Source organism: Rhinopithecus roxellana, chromosome 5 (assembly GCF_007565055.1).
Source record: "Rhinopithecus roxellana isolate Shanxi Qingling chromosome 5, ASM756505v1, whole genome shotgun sequence".
Taxonomy (NCBI): Eukaryota; Metazoa; Chordata; class Mammalia; order Primates; family Cercopithecidae; genus Rhinopithecus; species Rhinopithecus roxellana.
In genome coordinates this window covers 81,487,078-81,504,635 of record NC_044553.1, presented here as the reverse complement: position 1 = coordinate 81,504,635, position 17,558 = coordinate 81,487,078, and the positions used below count along the sequence as shown (strand labels likewise).

General features: G+C 40.8%; 1 protein-coding gene across 9 annotated transcripts in view; it reads left to right on the top strand.

Moving 5' to 3' along the window:
- Window positions 1-17,558, top strand: part of SIPA1L1 (signal induced proliferation associated 1 like 1) — a 412,564-nt gene that overhangs the window by 23,950 nt on the left and 371,056 nt on the right. For 3 of the 9 annotated variants that reach the window (XM_030930498.1, XM_030930503.1, XM_030930494.1), the window contains exon 1: window positions 5,276-5,353. The exons of 5 other annotated variants lie outside the window; for them this stretch is intronic. The gene's annotated coding sequence lies outside the window, so the exon portion shown is untranslated. Of the gene's footprint in view, window positions 1-5,275; window positions 5,354-17,558 lie in introns of those variants that run through there. One more of the 9 variants, XM_030930493.1, reaches the window with a different exon arrangement.

Here is a 17,558-nt window from a genome sequence, read left to right as displayed (position 1 = left end):
CTCATTTTTGTAGTTTAGATTTAGAAAATGGATTTAATTGCTTGTTTATGGTCATAGTGTTTCATATTAAGTGGTAGGGGCACATACAGGCTTTGGAACCAGAGACCTGGGTTCCTCCCTACCACAGTGATCTCAGACAATTCCTCAACCTCTTTCTTAATTTTTAAAAGGAAAAGATGATGATGCTTAATTAACTCAAGGTTATTATAAAGATGAAATGAGACAATTTATATAACACCCTTACCACAGTTTAGATTTAGGATCAATGAGTGAGAGCTTTTAGGATGTCACTTGTAAGGCAGCAGGCCCAGTGCCTGACATATAGTAGATGTCCAATAGATGTTGGACCCAGTGCTTCTTACAAGCCCTCCCACCTTTTCAGCTTTTTAAAAATTTCTGTCTGTCCGTCTGTCTGTCTATCTATCGAGAGATGGGGTCTCATTCTGTTGCCCAGGCTGGAATGCTGGGGGGCAATCTTGGCTTACTGCAACCGCTGCCTCCTGGGCTCAAGTGATCCTCCCACTTCAGCTTCCTGAGTAACTGGGACCATAGGTGTGCGCCACCATGCCCAGCTAATTTTTTGTATTTTTTGGTAGACACGGGGTTTTGCCACGTTACACAGGCTGGTCTCCAACTGCTGAGCTCAAGCGATCCACCAGCTTCAGTCTCCCAAACTGCTAGGAGGTGGTGTGAGCCACAGTGTCTGGCTTGCCAACTTTTCAATGTTTTCTAGCATCTTTCTCTTGGATTTTGAAGGACCTTAATGGAAAGATGTATTTCATTTGAATTATCATGGTGGATTCTTGGATTTATAAAATAAATGTCATCTGCACTGCACAGGAAAATTCCGTCTCATCAGTAGTTTTCTTTGAAAGGTCGTCCTGCACATTTTCCCCTACGTGTCAGTGGGGAAGGCTAGGGGTAGGAAAGCTAAGAGCTCAGGTGGGAGTGGGAGAGAAGGAGAGCAGGAGGAGTCAATTTGGGTATTTTCCTGGCATAGTCTGCCACCTGCCCACCTTAGTAAGGACTGTACTATGGCCATGAGTGACTGGGATTGTAACTGAGCAGAGGTTAAGACGGCACTATGTGGGAAACAGGTACTATGTGGGAAACAGGCACTATGTGGGAAACAGGCACTATGTGGGAAACAGGCACTATGTGGGAAACAGGCACTATGTGGGAAACAGGCACTATGTGGGAAACAGGTACTATGTGGAAGAGATTTGGTTCTCCGTGCATACTTATGCTCTTTCATGCACTTAGTCATCAGACAGTTGTTGATGCTTTCCTACCTGCAGTGTACTGTGCCAGTCCTTTGGGATTCAAAGGATGTCCTCGCCTCTGTAGGATTAAGCCAAGTTGACAGACAAGTAACAGAAAATTACAGCTCAGTTTTAAGTGCCAAGTTAGAGGGAAGCTAGGGGAGCTTTGCCAAAGTATATTAAAATTATTTTTCTGTATTTGTTTCATTAGACCTTGAAGGTGAGAACTATGTCTTTGCAACTTGATTTTTCCCAGAGCTTACTCTTTTTGTTTTTCTGAGTCAGAGTCTTGCTCTGTCACCCAGGCTGGAGTGCAGTGGCGCGATCTTGGCTCACTGCAAGCTCCGCCTCCCGGGTTCATGCCATTCTCCTGCCTCAGCCTCCCGAGTAGCTGGGACTACAGGTGCCTGCCATCACGCCTGGCTAATTCTTTTGTATTTTTAGTAGAGACGGGATTTCACTGTGTTAGCCGGGATGGTCTTGATCTCCTGACCTTGTGATCCACCCACCTCGGCCTCCCAAAGTGCTAGGATTACAGGCGTGAGCCACTGCGCCTGGCCCCCAGAGCTTACTCTTATATACATCCCCGAATAAATTTGTATAATTTATTATTTTTTTTTGAGATGGAGTCTCTCTTGCCAATGTTCTTTTGTGCCTGGTTTATTTTGCCTAACATGTAAAATTTATCCATGTATTTCCTGTAGTTGATTTTCTTTAATTGATTTCCATTGTATCAATATCCAACTCTTTATACTGTCTTCTCTTGATGGACATTTGAGTTTCGGTTTTCAGCTTCTGGTCATTAGGCCCTTTCTTCCATGCATGTTGAGGTGCATATGGGGCATGCCTTCCCATGAGATGTATGTCTAAGAGTGGACTTGCTGTGTCATAAAGTGTATTTGTGTTCCGCTTTGTTAAGTTGTATGCAAATTAGTTTTTAAGCTTTAAAACAAAATGAGAACTAAAAAGAGGCTAAACCCACTGTTTAATTTTAACAAAAGGGATTTCAGAGTAATTCCCTCCTTAGTATCTTTTATGTTAGGAAAGTATTTTTCAGACAGAGAAGGGTGGAGTATGAAAGATTAAAGCAAACAAGTTCTTACCCACTTAAAATAAATAAGAATCTCCAGGCTGAAACGGATTCTTCCCCAGGATACTGAAAACTCTACCATTAATTTGAGGAACCCCGGTTGGGAAACTTCGAAAACTGATAAAGTTAGAGAAGCTCTTACAGGGGCAAAAACATGATACCTTTTCCTCACCCATCACAAGGGTTGTGGTCAACACTCCTATTAGCAAAAGACAGGTTAGCAGGAAAGAAAGCATCACAGATTTATTTAACAAAGTTGTATATGACATGGGAGCTTTCAAAAATGAAGACCCAAAGACTCAGGGAAAACTGTTTCTATGCTTAGATTTGATGGAGAATCATGGCCGTGTAGTAAGGTGATTGCACAAAAAGGGAATGATCTAATGGTAATAAACTGAGAGGGGAACCCAGCAAGGCCTGTCCAGATTCTTCTCAGCCTCTCTGTGTTGAGCATTACATTTCCATTGGGTGTGGGGCAGAACCCTTCTGGAATAAGGGTCTTATGATTTATTTTCAGGTAAGATGGATCAGAGAATTCCTTTATGACCATGCTTCACATAGAAGGCGGGGGAAGTGACCTTGTGTCTGGGGTCCCTCCAGTTTCCTTCAGTTCAGAATCCTTTGGGGTAATGTATTCTGAGCCCTGACACTCCTGAAATCTGAGGGTTTATGTCAGTGTTTTCGTTTTTTTTTCCCCTAAAGAAAGGAAAATAGAAGAAGTTTCATATGACTTTCTGGCAGAATTTTAGTATAGGTTTAAACAGGTGATTTGATAGCATGAAAGAAAAAGGTAGTGGTTACCAGGAGCCAGGATGGTTTCAATGTTATAAAAAACATTCACTGGGCTTCTAATTCCCGTGGGTTCCTGGTACTCCTGCTGCCAGGGGAACAAAGGTGAATGTCACGTTCTAAATTTAGGAGGTCAACTTGTAGCCTGTATCCTTAGTGCATTTCCTTGCACTTATTTTTTGATGGCCCAAGAGTGGGGGAAGCAGACACATTAATAAGTAATCCCCAAATATAGGCAGAGTGCCTAGGAAGCTGGTTAAGGAGTGCTCTTGTGACATTCGGGAGAATGTGGAGAATAGGACATCTTTTGAAGAGGTGATATTGCTTCTAACATCCGAAGAGACTAAGGGAAAATAGATTAGGGTGGGGAGGGCAGGCAAGTGCTGAGGCTTGGTTATAAGAGCGTTTCTGCTAGGTGGAGTAAAATGATTATGAAAAAAATTTTAGAAGTGGGAGGTCTCGAACTCCTACTCGTGATCACACCTCGTGATCTGCCTGCCTCGGCCTCCTAAAGTGCTGGGATTATAGGCATGAGCCACTGCGCCCGGTTAATATGGTGAAACCCTGTCTCTACTACACATACACACATACACACACTAGCTCGGCATGATGGCATGTGCCTGTAATCCCAGCTACTCGGGTGGCTGAGGCAGGAGAATTGCTTGAATCCCAGACGCGGAGGTTGCAGTGAGCCGAGATTGCACCACTGCACCCCAGCCTGGGCGACAGAGCAAGACTCTTTCTCAAGACAAAACAAAAAGAAGTGGGAGGTATTGCCACTGATTGGCCTTGCAATTAGGTTTTGCCTATTATGCTAAGGACTTGGGGCTTTTATAGTCCTAGGAGAGCCCTGGAAAGATTTTAAATATCCAGGGAGCAGAATGATCAGATATGCATTGAAAAAGTTTGCTCATAATATAGAAAATGTACTGATCTGGTTCCAGCCACATAGGAAACTCTTACAAGAGTGAAGTTAGGGATTGCAGTGGTCCTAAGTCCCCCAGAGGGACTTAGGAGAGACTAAAATAAGTCATTCTGTGCTAATCTTGTTTTCTTTTAAAAATAGATTCTGAAAAGTTTAAATAGGTTATTAATTAAGGGAATGCTGTCTTTTGATTTTGACAGAATAGTTTTACAAAAGGCTGTCCTTATGAACAAGATGGGAAAATGTGGTATGGGGATTAGGTGGATTTGTAGCTTGTTGAATAGTAGATTTGATGGATCTGCACAAGCTAGGAGAGAACTTGTGCTGTTGCACTCTGTATTTGATTTCTGTGGGTTACAACTTTGATCTTTGAAATAGGTTTACGGTTAACAAATTCACATGTGAAGTAAAATTAGAAAGGTAAGGTAGTAGTTGATAAACTACTTTCAAAGTTTAAAATATGCCTTTATAGAATTTCAAAGAGGTGAAATTGGTTGTAGGGGTTGTGGGAGCAGAAATGCTACTTTTTAGGTTGAAAGTACAGTATAATTACATAACAGATAAATAGTGTATCTGTGATACTAAAATTTCATGGGAGAGGGTGATTAAGAAAAAAATGCCTAAAAAGTCTCTTTAGAGGTGCAGTGATGGAAAAAGTTGAGAACCACAACTTTAAAAGAAAGCTGTTGAAATGACTAGCTAAAACTTAGAATAGATGGAGGTAGTTGAAAATTTCTACATTTAGGACTCGACACTAAAGGTACCATGATAGGTTGGGAATATTTCATGATTTTTGTTTATGTGAGGGAACGAAATGGAATTAAATCCCTTTGTTACTTTTATTTGCTTCTAAACTCAGTATGAGTCAGTAGGGTGGATATGACCGAGAGAAAGGTTAATGCAGCCTTAGCTTTCATTTATAAAGTTAGGTGTGAAGAGAATTCAGAGTGTAAGAGTTTCCTATATGGTTTCCTAATACGGTTTATTATACCATAAGCTGATCAGAATCTGATCTGGAACTTGGAAGATGAGAAGTCTTAAAACCATGTTGAGAAGCATTATTCAGACAGAACAACAACCAACTTACTGTTTAACAAGACAACTGTAAGAATTTATAGCTTGAATCCATAAACATAATTAAACATAATTAAATTGGGCAATGCTGTATAATTAATAAATTAATTAAATCTATATTGAGTGCCTACTATCTTCCAGGTGTTATTCCAGCTACTGGGGACTCTGTACTCAGCCAACTGGAGTCAGTATCTGTGTTCATGGAACTCACAGGTTAGTGAATGGAGCCAGACAGTAAACAACATAAGTTTGTAAAGTATATCTAGTATGTAAGATAGTGTGCTAGGTATTAACAAGCGTGCCAGAGGAAAAATAAGTAGGAAAGGAGTATGATAAATAATGGGACTGGTGGAAATACTAGAGTGGCCAGAGAAGGCCTCATTGAAAAGGTGATTTTTTTTTTTTTAAACAAACTTTATATTGTAGTGTAACAAACATACAGGAAAGTACAGAAAGCACAAATGTACCATGGGATAAATTTACTGTCTTCTTGTTTTTGAGACAGTCTCACTCTGTTACCCAGGTTGGAATGCAATGTTGTGATCATGGCTTACTGCAGCCTCCCTGGGCTCAGGTGATCCTCCTACCTCAGCCTCCTGAGTAGCTGGGAGGGTTGAATTTCTACAAAGTGAATACACTTGTGTAATCAGCACTCAAATTAAGAAACAGAATTTTAGCTGCCCCTTAAGAGGCCTGGTTATCTCTCCTCCCAGTTGAAGCCTTGCCTCCTGAGGACTCACACCGTAGGTTACTGTTGCTGGTTTGTGAGCTTTATATTAATGTCATAATGCATAATACATTCTTTTGTTTCTGGCTTCTTCTACTCAACATTGATTTGGTGAGATCCAATCTATGCTCTTACAAGTATTTGTAGTTTATTCATTTCTGTTGCTGTAGAGTATTAAATTGTATCATGATATCACAGTTTACTGTCTTCTATCTCTAGCTAATGAGTAGTTCTGCAGCAAACATGCTTGTATATTTCTTTTTAGTGATGCCATCTATAGAGGATATAATTAGAAGTGGAATTGCCAGGTTATAGGATATGTGTATATTCACTTTGGTAGATACTGATAAAGTTTTCCAAAGTGATTATATCGATTTGTATACCTATTAATGGCATGTGAGAGCTCCACAGACATGTCAAGATTTGGCATCTCCTGCCATTTAACTTTAGCTGTTCTGGTAGTTGTGTAGAGATGTTCCAATGTGGAAGACTAATGCATTTAAGCACCTTTTCATATTTATTGACCATTTTGAACCACTTTTTGTTGTGATAGAAATGTTCCATATTTTCACTGTGTTGTGGTTAAATGACCATATACATTTGTGAAAACCCACAGAAAAACTGTACACTAAAAAGAGTGAATTTCACCATATGCAAATTATGTCGTAAATGACTAAATACCGTGTTCCTTATTGATTTATAGGAGTTTAAAAAATGTATTCTGGATAAGTTTCTCCATTGTATATGTGCATTGCACATCTGTTCTTCTGCTCGCTGGCTTGCCTTTTCAACTCTCTTAATGGTGTCTTGTTTTAGGAAATTTTAGTTGGCCGGGCGCGGTGGCTCAAGCCTGTAATCCCAGCACTTTGGGAGGCCGAGATGGGCGGATCACGAGGTCAGGAGATCGAGACGATCCTGGCTAACATGGTGAAACCCCGTCTCTACTAAAAATACAAAAAACTAGCCGGGCGACGTGGCGGGCGCCTGTAGTCCCAGCTACTCGGAAGGCTGAGGCAGGAGAATGGCATGAACCCAGGAGGCGGAGCTTGCAGTGAGCTGAGATCTGGCCACTGCACTCCAGCCTGGACGGCAGAGCGAGACTCTGTCTCAAAAAAAAAAAAAAAAGAAATTTTAGTTTATCTCAGGGTCACAAAGATAAGGATGAATTTTGAGTAACCACCTGAAGAAGTAAGGTCACTAATCATACAGGTGTCTGACCTGGGGGAGACATTTTAGACCAAAGAGGCAGCAGGTGTGAAGAACACAAGGCCAGGTGCCTAGAAGGACATGACTAGTAAAGGAGGAGCAGAGATGAGCTGAGAGAGGCATTGAGACAGCAGGTGGGGCTTGCTGAAGAATTTCCTCTCACTGGGATGGGACTCCTGAAGGGTTTTAAGCAGAGCATTGACATGGACCTACCTAGGTTTTAACAGAGTCGCTAGTCGAGACCTCTGTTGAGAGTAGCCTGCTGGGAATGGGACTGAAGTAGGGAGCCAGTTAAGAGGCAGTGGCAGTGGTCTGAGGGAGTGGTTATGGTGACTTAGACCTGGTAGTGGCAATACATGGGGTAGTTGACTGTTGGTAGGTTTTCAGTGTGAAGCTGAAGGATATGCTCATGGTCCGGAACTGGGATGTTGAAGAAAGAAGAATGGCACTAGGTCTTATTTTAGTGTTTATTTTTAGTTTTTGCCTGAGCAACTGGAAAGAGGGGAATTGGGAAGTTGGAGACAGAGAGAAGGTGCAGAAGATCTGGAACAGTGCCAGCCATCTGCTTGTGTTTTACAGATGTAATCTTAATTTTTTTCAGCATTTTATTAAGAAAGGCCATTCAAATACCAAAGGAATAGGAAAGACACAATTTCAAAATAAAGATCAATCATTTAAATTGGATAAATTTAGCCTTATGAAATACTCAAACAATTTTTTTTTCCATTTCTCTGAGGACCTACAGATGCAGTATTGTTTTGCAAACCAGCTTTGGGAATCACTGATTTGTGGTATTATGTATGTATCCTTTGATCTTGATACTATTAACACATGAGCATCATATCCTTAATCTTGGAATAAGATTGAGATTAGAGTCTAGACATGATAAACAAAAAATTAAAGTAGGCCATGTATCATTTCTGGCCTAGAGATACTGCATTTCTTTTTTTTTGTTTTTGAGGTGGAGTCACGCTCTGTTGCCCAGGCTGGAGTGCAGTGGCTCTGTCTTGGCTCACTGGAATCTCTGCCTCCCAGGTTCAAGCGATTTTCCCACCTCAGCCTCCTGAGTTGCTGGGAATACAGGCACCCATCACCAACCTGGCTAATTTTTGTATTTTTGCAGAGAGGGGGTTTCACCATGTTGGCCAGGCTTGTCTCGAATTCCTAACCTCAAGCAATCCGCCTGCCTTGGCCTCCCAAAGTACTGGGATTACAGGCGTGAGCCACTGTGCCTGCCCCGATACTTCATTTCTTTAAAAAAAAAAAAAAAAAAAGTGTGTTTGCCAGGTGCGACCAGAGGACACACATGGTACATGGGTAGTCATAGTAAAGCTTGAGAGTCATCATAGTAACTTCTTTGCAGACATTCTCTATGAAATTTTATTTTATTTTATTTTATTTTATTTTATTTTTGAGACGGAGTCTCACTCTGTTGCCCAGGCTGGAGTGCAGTGGCCGGATCTCAGCTCACTGCAAGCTCCGCCTCCTGGGTTCATGCCATTCTCCTGCCTCAGCCTCCCGAGTAGCTGGGACTACAGGCTCCCGCCACCTGGCCCGGCTAGTTTTTTGTATTTCTTTTAGTAGAGACGGGGTTTCACCGTGTTAGCCAGGATGGTCTCGATCTCCTGACCTCGTGATCCGCCCGTCTCGGCCTCTCAAAGTGCTGGGATTACAGGCTTGAGCCACCGCGCCCGGCCCTCTCTATGAAATTTTAAAATTTTGTTTTGAAGTAGCCAAGCTCTAAGTTTTCCTAAGCAAATTGATTTGCTTTGTTCTTAGGGAAAAATATAGTTTATGTTTTAACTTTCGCATATTCTCTTTCTCCCCACCATCAGTGCTAAAGCTAAGTGCACTATAAACTGTTTGACAAAAGCCATTCAGGGAGCAGAAGGCAAGGTGAGGTACTGCCATGACAACGGGAGAGCTTGCTGAGTGCCTGGAGACCCAAGGCCCAGGGGGCACTAACATTAGTGAGACTTGTCTTGAATCACTGTGTGGAGACGATGCATGCTTGTGCCTTGGCAGAGCATTGAGATACACTGGATGATTATCAGTGTCATTAAGGGCCTTCAGAAGTGTGTAAGCGATCTTTATAAAGTTTTGCCTTTGAGTATCACCTGAAAAGTACCTGTGTAGTTTGGCAGTATTAGTCAAAGATATTAAATGTCCTTTGTAAGATTCTGTTGCCACTTTAAGGACCAGTATTATTAATCGCTGATTACTTTCCGTCTTTGCCAAGTGATTGTATAGGACTTGATCTTTATACCAAGAAGAGAATTTTAACATGCATAATCACTTCTCAGTGCTTCCAGTCTGCTTTTAGTATTAGGTAATAGTGTCTTTTAGTTGCCTGATGTGTCTGTGGTTTTAACATGATTATCTTACCCTGAGGGATGGAGAAAATCAGTGAAAAGTTCACTGCTGCTTTGTGAATTAAGTTATGCCTTGGCACGAAGTACTGATCATTTTGGCATTGAAATACAGCCTTAGATCACCTTGCCTGCAGTTGGGGAATGTTCTGAAAGTGCTACCTAACACTGCAGGATTCTCCATAAACTTGAGCTGGTATAGAAAGTGATGTTTATCGTATCCTCTTCTCAAATATCTTGCCAAGTTACTGTCATCAGACTCTTTATTGATAGAAAATTAGTTAGGCAAAAACCATTTTCTTCTCCTTGCATGGCAGAGGTGATGAAATTTATGAGAAAGTACATATAAGGGAAGGTTGGAAGTGTTGATTGTGAATATAAACCCTGGCTTGAAACAAAGAATTCTTGGCTTATATGGTGGAATGTTCTGTGTGTTGTTTTCTTTTCAATCTCAGCTCTTGTATGTGGAAATAATGAAATGAATATTTGCTATGCGTGTTGGTTGGGGTTTTTTGTTACAGATACTAAGAGTTATTCTACTGGTATAAGCAGCAACTGATTTATTAAGGGTGATAGCTAGTTTAACAGATTGGGCAGGCTGACAAAAGAGACGGTACTCTTAGTTTCTGGGAATGGTTGCCAGTTCTGCACTGTGGAACAGGCCTGCTGAGGAGCTGCTGCTCCTAATAAAGTCAGGGTGCTGCAAACCAGGAAGCCAAGCAAGACTTGCCCCCCTTCTTCCACTTTCCCTTCGTAACTCCGTTCTGAAGGAGCCCCGTGTGGTATGTCTGGTTAGTGGAACCTCATTAACATGTCTGCTTGTATACCCCCAATTTGCTTATTTGCTTTCTTTTTTAAAATTCCACATTGGGAAGGTGAGGTTTACACAGTAAGGAAGTAGTGAAAACGTAACAAAGATGATTTGGGGCTCCATGAATAACAGCTACTCATTACAGTACCAATTTAATATAATGTTAATTATAATTATAAGCAGTATAATAGTTAATAACATAAGATTTTAAGTGAAACTTTTAAGGAAACCTACTATTTAAAAACATACTTTTTGGGCCAGGCATGGTGGCTTATGCTTATGATCCCAGCACTTTGGGAGGCTGTGGCAGGAGGATTACTTAAGGCCAGGAGCTCAAGACCGGCCTGGGAAACATGGCAAGACCTTGTCTGTACAAAAAAAATAAATAAATAAAAGTAAAATAGCACACCCGTTGTCCTAGCTACTAGGGCGGCTGAGGCAGGAGGATCGCTTGAGCCCAGGAGTTCAAGGCTGCACCGAGCTATGATGGTGCCACTGTACTCCAGCCTGGGCAATAGAGTGAGACTGTGTCTCTACAAAATACAACAACAACAAAAAAGACTATTTCACTGAGGGGATATATAAAGAATATTTAAAATTTCAGCAGTTTTGTGGTTGTGTTATTTTAAAATTTTATTTAAGCTAGCAGGGGTATGTTGATAGGAAAGCCAAAGACGAGAGAAATACCAGGGTTTTTTTTTTTTTTTTTTTTAATACTTGGGGAATACCACTGCAAGTCAAGACCCTTGTGAATTTGTTTTTCTGATCGGAGAGAGAGAGTTGAGACTTTATGAATCAGTCAATATAAATTCATTAGTTATTTGAAGAATACTGAAGAATGAAATTAATATGAATCTGATGGTGGGTTAGCAGAATTACAAAGCATGACATTATTATAAATTTTAAAAAATTTTATGTTTTAGAGACAGGGTCTTACTCTCATCTCCTAGGGGGACGTGCAGTGGCGTGATCATAGCTCACAGCAGTCTCAAACTCCTATGCTCAAGCTTAGTTGATCCTCCCCCCTCAGCCTCCCAAGTAGCTGGGACTGTGTGTCACTGTGCCTGGCTAATATTATAATTTTTAATATATGGCTATTAATCTGAAGGTTTTTCTGTGTGTGTGTGAAAGAAAGCCCTAAAAGGGACTTTGAAATCACATGGTCCAACACCCTGATTTTTATAGTTGAGAAAACAAAAGCCCAGAGGGTGAAGTGATTTGCTCAAGACTATATAACTGGTTGGTGGTAAAGCCACCTGATTTCATAGCCTATTCATTTCCCGCTAAACTCTCTAGGAAAGCACAGGTTTCTCCACACTGGGAAAAGCTTCTGGATTCCCCATACTGAGATTTGAGCCCTGACCTAGTAGTCAGAATGTCTTAGTGGAGTTGTTGGTTGATAACACTGGTGCTCTTTTGTTTTTTTGAGACGGTCTCACTCTGTCACCCAGGCTGGAGTGCAGTGGCATGATCTCCGCTTACTGCAATCTCTGCTTCCTGGGCTCAAGCAATTCTCTAGCCTCAGCCTGCCAAGTAGTTGGTACTATGAGCCATCAATGCCCAACTAATTTTTTATTGTTGTTGTTGAGACACAGTTTTACTCTGTCACCCAGACTACAGTGCAGTGGTGCCATCTTGGCTCACTGCAACCTCTGCCTCCTGGGCTCAAGCAGTTCTTATGCCTCAGCCTCCAAGTAGCTGGGATTACAGGTACACACCACCATGCCCAGCTAATTTTTTTTGTATTGTTAGTAGAGACGAGGTTTTGTTATGTTGGCCAGGTTGGTCTCGAACTCCTGACCTCAAGTGAGTGGTCCACCTTGGCCTCCCAAAGTACTGGGCCATGAACCACCGTGCCTGGCCTCTATTTTTTGTATTTTTGTAGAGACGGGTTTTGCCATGTTGCCCAGGCTGGTCTTGAACTACTGAACTCAAAAGTGATCTACCGGCCTTGACCTCCCAAAGTGCTGGGATTACAGGCATGAGCCACTGTGCCCGGCCAACACTGGTGCTTTTTTATGTTTCAAGTGAATAGTGGGACATTTATTTTTGAATTTTGAGGAAAATGAATCACAGAAGTAAGAATTGTGTTCAAAACAACAGTTGGGGTAAAAACACACCAAGCATACCTAATTGAAGTTGTAAGTTTCACTTGGTAAAATAAGCTGCAAAAACGAAGGGGGTTTGCACATAGCTCTCTTCTATTTTAGTCTTCTGGGTTGTTTGTAAATTTGCTCATATATAACTATTTTGCTAAAGCATTTGCCATTACGTGTATAGTCAGTACAAGTTAAAAATTACTAGGAAACTTCGGTCTGGCTCACTCATCATCTCCTTCATGTCGTTGCTCAGACACTGCCTTTGTAGTGACTCTTACCCTGACCCCATCCTGTTTAAGATTGCAGCCCACTTGCCCTGCCTTCATTCCTGAATCCCTTTTTCTTAATAGCCTGTTCTTTTTCTTTACAATAGCACTGTATTAGTCAATTCTTACACTACTATAAATAAATACCTGAGACTGGGTAATTTATAAAGAAAGAGATTTAACTAGCTCACGGTTCCACAGGCTGTACAGGAAGCATGACGGCTTCTGGGGAGGCCTCAGGAAACTTTTAGTCATGGCAGAATGTGAAGGGGAAGCAGGTACGTCTTACATGGCTGGAGCAGGCGGAAGAGAGAGAGAGTGGGAAGGTGCTATACACTTTTAAATAAGCAGATCTCGTGAGAACTTGAGAACAGCACCAAAGGGATGGTGTTAAATCATTCATGAAGGATCTGCCCCTAAAATCTAGTCACCTTCCACCAAGCCCCACCTCTAACACTGGGAATTAAAATTGAACTTGAGATTTGGGTGGGGACACAGATCTAAACTGTATCAAGCACGTATCCCCTCTGACCTTATGATATGGTTTGGTTGTGTGCCCACCCAAATCTCATCTTGAATTGAGGCTCCCATATTCCCCACGTATTGTGGGAGGGACCCAGTAGAAGATAACTGAATCATGGGGGCAGGTTTTTCCTGTGCTGGTCTCATGATAGTGAATAAGTCTCACGAGATCTGATGGTTTTATAAAGGGCAGTTCCCCTGCACACGCTCTCTTGCCTGCCGCCATGTAAGATGTCACTTTGCTCCTCCTTCACTTTCCGCCATGTTTGTGTGGCCTCCCCAGCCATGTGGAACTGTGAATCCACTGAACCTCTTTTTCTTTATAAATTACCCCGTCTTGGATATGTCATTATTAGCAGCATGAGAACAGACTAATACACCTTATATGTACATCTCCATATAATTTGTCTATTATGGTTTCTATTTATGGTGTGTCATCTTCTTCAGTACAGCACATGAAGGCGGGGACTTTTGTCTGTTTATATATCCCCAGGACAAAAAATTAAAAGTGCCTGCCACGTAGTAGATAATAAATGTGTTGAATGAATGAACTTGGCAAAAGCAGCTGCTTTTTGAGATTCCTACTGGTAAAATGACAGATTCTCAGTCCTACTGGTTGTTTTTTTAATTGACTCAATTGAGGATGGCAAAATCATCAGTGGTATATAAAGAAAGTAAGTGCATGAGTTGTGTTGTATACAGTTTTCTGGAACCTCCTTGCTTGTTTGGCAAATAAACAGGGAACTCGGATTCAGATGAAGAGTCATGAGATTATGCAGATATTATCAATGGAACTGGTTCTTTAGATATTAAAATCTAGAGTACTAAATGATAAAAATGCATACAGAGATTTTCAGATACAGACTTGGACATGTAGTTGGTTTTTAACATAAGTGGTTTAAAAGGTTTTCATCGTCACCATTGCGGCCAAAAATGTTTCAGAGTATCTGGCCACTGCGATGATGGAGGATGGATGAGGAAGGAAGTGAAGGCATCAGGATCTCCCATCTTGAGAGAGTTGGATGGTGCTTCGGGGTCATCTAGATGTGAAAGTACATTTCTACTAATCTAAACTTTTTACGAAATCCTGAAACATGAGACAAAGCGATACATTTAATGAAGATAAAGCTTATAATGTTCTAAAGGTTTCAGATAAGCTGATGGTAGTCTTCTATTGAGTTCTAGGGCGTAAGGTAGTTTATAAATGGTTATTTCTATTGTTTAAAGATGTATTTGACTTTTAGAATTCAGTGACAATAAAGATGATAAATAATGTCTTAGGAAGATGTTAAGAAACCTAGAAAATACTATAGAAATCAGATATGCCAACTCTTTATATGAGCCTAAGTCCAAAGCTTAAATGACTTGCCCAGTATCTATCACACAGCTAGTTAATGGCAGAATTGGGATGAATGTTTGTCACAGATTTTCACTGAAGTATCAATAGGAGAGGAATGTACAAGCCTCTCTTTAGAGATAACCCAGGGAGCAATTATGAACTTGTTTTGAGGTCTGCATTTTGTCTTAAAAATTTCAAAAGTCATGCAGTTATTTCATCCTAGACGAAGTATTTATGTCTTTCTCTTTTTATGTGTGTAAGTATGTGCATTATTTTAGTCTTGCAAAAATGTGCTTACTTGAGGAAGTTGAGAAATTGAACACAATGACAGATCATCGTTGATTATTGTCTTAGAAGAAGTGTTAGCAAATCAAAGTTTTAAAGAAACTAAAATGAAGAAATGTATCTACTTGATCTGTTCTAAAATTACATTAGAGGAAATTAATGATAGTGCAGTGAAAATAACTTAGAAAATATTTTAAACCTCAACTTGAGAAGAAAGGATTGTTATTTATGCCATTTCCACCTTCCTTTTTTTTTTTTGAGACGGAGTCTCGCTCTGTCGCCCAGGCTGGAGTGCAGTGGCCGGATCTCAGCTCACTGCAAGCTCCGCATGCCGGGTTTACGCCATTCTCCTGCCTCAGCCTCCCAAGTAGCTGGGACTACAGGTGCCCACCACCACGCCCAGCTAATTTTTTTTTGTATTTTTTAGTAGAGACGGGGTTTCACCATGCTAACCAGGATGGTCTCGATCTCCTGACCTCGTGATCTGCCTGTTTCGGCCTCCCAAAGTGCTGGGATTACAGGCTTGAGCCACCGTGCCCGGCCATGATATAGGTTTTTACTTATTAATCTTTTATGTAAATTGTGCTTTTGCAGCACATGGTTAAATGAGATATTTATCATGCAACTGAGTTGTAACTCAATTTCAGTATGCTCCAAAATGTAGATTTCACAGTTGATTAGAAAGCAGGTGTACTATTGGGAGCACTGCGCTGGCAGTCAGGAGGCTTTGACTTAATTTTATCGGTAAAATTAGAGTATTACAGTGGTAATGAAGTATTGGGTCTTTTTTGGCTCTACAAGCTTATGGTCTGTATTTGTTCATGATATGCTTAGTGCTTCCGTACAGATACTTACTAAAATTCACATTTACAAATAGTGTGTGTGTATTTCACATTTCAGTGGCTCCTTGTAACAACAGTTCCCTTGAGATGACTATCTGAGAACCAGGGCCCCTTGCTTTATCCTTGTCAGCGGGTTTTCCTGTATGACTACCAGATAAGTCTTTATGTAAGAACTTGCTGTGCAGTCACTGGTGGTCCATGAAGGGCCTTTTTCTACTATGCAGGGTGAACTCTATGAGACTTTTAGCAGTTTTTGAGAAAAAAGCCTCCTGAGACCTGAGGATTTTTAAGTGGGCCTGGAATCTTTAGGAACTGGACAGTAGTTACCCCTGAGCAGTTTGCCATGTGGGGTCCTTACATCATCATTGGAAGCAGCTGCCTGAATTTTTATTGTCTTGCACTAGCAGGTTTTCCAGTGCTTTAAGGATTTAAGATTTAGTTGGGCAGCACTGTATGCACAATTGTTTTACCATGCTAGTAGCATGTACTAGTGGTCTTTTCTCACTGAAGGCATACTGTTGCGTGTGATATTTTCAGTTAAATGTGTCACACTAGCTAATTTAGTAGCTTTAGGTGGATATGCAGACATACCCTACAGAAATATTGGATTCATACTCCATTCTGGCAGTGTCACATATTTAGAAGTTCAGATGTGGTCTCTGTTGGCGGCCTGTCATGGCAAATGGTGAGTGCCGTGTGGCTAGGGAAGAGATGCCACTGTGGTCAAGGTAATGGGCGGAGCCAGCATGTGTGTTGCCACTGGAGCTTTGTACTTGACAGATGAGTTTGCTGTTTTTTTAGAAATCAGCTCTACAGTCAGAGATAGCTTTAATGTCCTTGAATTATTTTGCGATTTAGCTCTTACTATTTTTCACATCTTTTGGTTTTGAAGTTTTAAAAAATGGGCAGCTTGATCAAGTATGGTTGAGATAGAATAAGCCAAAGGTTCCTTGTGAAGACTTACTTTGAGGCTAGAGAAAGCTTTATGCCTCTTTCATTCCACTAAGGTATGGCAGTGTTAAAGCAGATGGAAGGGGTTTGAGCTGAAGTTGTGTGAAAGCTTCACCAGCCAATTGGCTGACTCTAATGGTGAGACAGGAAGAACCACCCACGTTTTCCATTTTGGATTTGAATCACAGAAAACAGGTTTCCTGCAGAAACCATTTGGCTTTAACAAATTTACGGAAATTTCATCTTTGATCAAATTGATATTTTTATCTGCACTGTACATGTATCTCAAATTAATTATTTCCCCCTTTTCAATCTTTGCATGTATTTCAGATTATTTCCCCCTTTTCAAACTTTAGGTGACACTTCCAATTACAATCTCCAGTAGTATTGACCGTAGTCTGATTTGCAAGATTTTTATGAAAAGTAGAATCAAAGGACTATACTTTCAGGTAAAGATCTAATTTCACTTTATCTTAATAATTCACAGATACTTTTGCAGGACTCTGGAGTTTCTTGGGCTTCTGTAATAGAAGTATAGGTGAATTTTTTGAAAGGTGACAGATTGAATTCTCCAGACAGATTTCCATCTGTTTGGTATTAGCTGAGGTGTCAGTGGGGTTGGTTACTTAAAACAATTAGAGAAGCGATATATAATGGCAGTTACACACACACACAACACACACGCACACACACAGTCTCACTCATTTAAAATGGCTTATAAAGCTGTATTTACCTTTTTTGGGAAAGGGATCATCCTTTCTTCTAATACGTATCACCTTCATCCCATGATTGATTGATCAATCTGTCATCAGTCAATCTTGTTTTCTGTTTCCTTAAAGCTTAAAGACATGGATGGTTTTAAGAATAATTTCTCTACCTCTCTGTGGCATACCGAAGTACTATAATAGTTCTGGGTATGAGAAGATTGTAGAAAAAGATTTGTACTTGAAATAATTTGGAATTTACAGAGCTTATATTTAGAAATGAGTTTTCCCCAGGAG